This window comes from Mustela putorius, unplaced genomic scaffold (genome assembly GCF_011764305.1).
Source record: "Mustela putorius furo isolate JIRA1106 unplaced genomic scaffold, ASM1176430v1.1 tig00003901_pilon_pilon_pilon, whole genome shotgun sequence".
NCBI lineage: Eukaryota > Metazoa > Chordata > Mammalia > Carnivora > Mustelidae > Mustela > Mustela putorius.
Window position 1 is genome coordinate 15,757,776 of NW_025422049.1, and position 2,125 is coordinate 15,759,900.

Below are 2,125 nucleotides of genomic sequence, written 5' to 3' on the forward strand. Positions count from 1 at the left end.
AACACATCCAGCACCTCGCAAACAGCTTCTAGAATGCCACTATTAAAGATCGATTCTTTTAGTCTGGCGTGTCTTCCAAAGCAGTGTTTCTCAAACTGTCATGTGGATAGGAATCATCTGCGAATGTCGTGAAGGTACAGATTCTGATGATGTCGGTCTGTAGTTGGGCCTGGGATTCTGCATTTCTAACATGCTCCCAGAGAATGCTGGTGGTGTTTTTCTATGGACCACACACACTTTATAATTTTTTTTTTACATATGAAATACTTCATGAATTTGAATGCCATCCTTACAAAGGAGCCGTGCTGATCCTCCCTGTATTGGTCTAGTTTTAGTACACATGCTGCTGAAGCAAACTCTGGACCACACTTTGAGTAGCAAAGTTCTAGAAGACCTTAATAAATGTAGCTAGTAAGAACTAACATTAACCTTGTCCTTTTTATATGGCAGGGATAGTACAAAGCCCTTCATATACTACCACTGAATTTGATCGTCATGACAGCCTTAGGAGGCAACGAGGATTTTCTTGTATTTGAAAATTGCTGAAATCTCAAATCCAGAGAATAAGCAGCCATCTGCCCAAGGCCACTGCTGTGATGAAATTGGAATTATATGCAGGCTGCCTCATCCCGGATCCTAAATTGTAGCTCTTAGACTCCATTCCCTCCCAGAAGGAGTGACACATTAGGGTGACAGTTTTAATTAATTTTTGTGTTGTGTTTTTTTTTTTTTCTAAGAAGCTGGGCCAGGGCCCTGGGTGGCTCAGTTGGTTAGGCATCGACTCTTGATTTCAGCTCAGGTCGTGATCTCAGGGTCGTGAGATTGAGACCCATGTCAAGCTGGGAGCTCAGTGAGGCTGCTGAAGTTTCACTCTCCTTCTCCCTCTGCCCCTCCCTGCCCTCACTCTCATGGTCTCTCTCTCTCTCCATCTCTCTCTAAAATAAATAAATAAATCTTTAAAAAATAAAGAACCTAGACCTTCTCATAGCAGCCTGTGTGTATAACAGATAGGAATAGAATTTATGTGTTTAGCAAAACCAGGGAGCCCAAAGCCCACCTGCTTAGCCTTCCCTACTCATCTTTCACAGTGGCCCCCAAAGTACCATCCCAGAACCCTGGGACTCTGGGAAACTCAGTTTACAATACAGTGCTTAGAGATGTTTTAAATTACTCTTTCTGGTGATATTAGTAGACCGTTGATTAAGAAAAAACTAAGCATCTGGGTGGAAGCTAAATCAGGGGTGCCAGAAACAAAGGGGGTACCAAAAGGAAAGATGGGAGGTTACAAACACAGTCACTGTTGACATCCCTGTTTGCTCAAAGCTAGTTCTATCTTGGTACTATCTTCCCTGGTTTTACCTAGTTTCTCTCCCTTTCTTCCCACCACTGGCTTGTGCCTTGGCTCTCAAGAGCAGAAATGGCCTTCTGCTTTCCTCCTCCCATCCGCTCCTTTAGATGTTCCTTCAATGCCCTGGCAACCTTCCTGGAGCAGGCTTTTGAAAGTCTCTCGTCTAGATGGTTTTAAAATGTTGTTCTGTGTAACCTGGAGCTCCTCCAGACACTTCTATCACTGCACTGGGTGGGTGGGGTGAGGGTAAGAAGGAAGAGTAGAGGAGGTTTCCATCACAGATGCAGAAAGCCTGAAAGCCAAAGGAGTTGAGTTCTAATGCTGATTTTTTGTTCCTGACTCAGGCCATCTTGGTATGGGCATTCTGAATTCTCATCTGTTAACTGTGGCCTGAGTAATGTTCTGATGCTTAGATTCTGGTACAGACTGTGAAAAGCTTCCTGTTGCTTGCCTAAATCCGGTCATCTCTCCTTCTGGAGTCCGGGGAAACTTTCTGCCATGAGTCGTAACAAATTCTGGAAATAAATACTAGATAACTATTTAAAACACATTTCAGTCCTAGGATTGGCTCTGATCATGCTCTAGTCTCTTCCATTCAGTTACCTGCTTACATGTCAACTTCTGGTGTTAGAGTAGGCAGTTAGTTAGGTTGTAATAGAATACCTGGAGGTCAGCAAAAAGGAAGTCATGGCCAGGTATCAAGAAAGTCAGAGTCCGGGGTGCCTGGGTGGCTCAGTGGGTTAAGCCGCTGCCTTCGGCTCAGGTCATGATCTCGGG

General features: G+C 44.2%; 1 non-coding gene across 1 annotated transcript; it reads right to left on the reverse strand.

Moving 5' to 3' along the window:
* Positions 1–252: 252 nt before the first annotated feature.
* LOC123388573 lies at positions 253–355 on the reverse strand. The gene has a single exon (XR_006603048.1). It is a non-coding gene; the product is annotated as a U6 spliceosomal RNA (small nuclear RNA).
* Between the last annotated feature and the right edge of the window lie 1,770 nt (positions 356–2,125).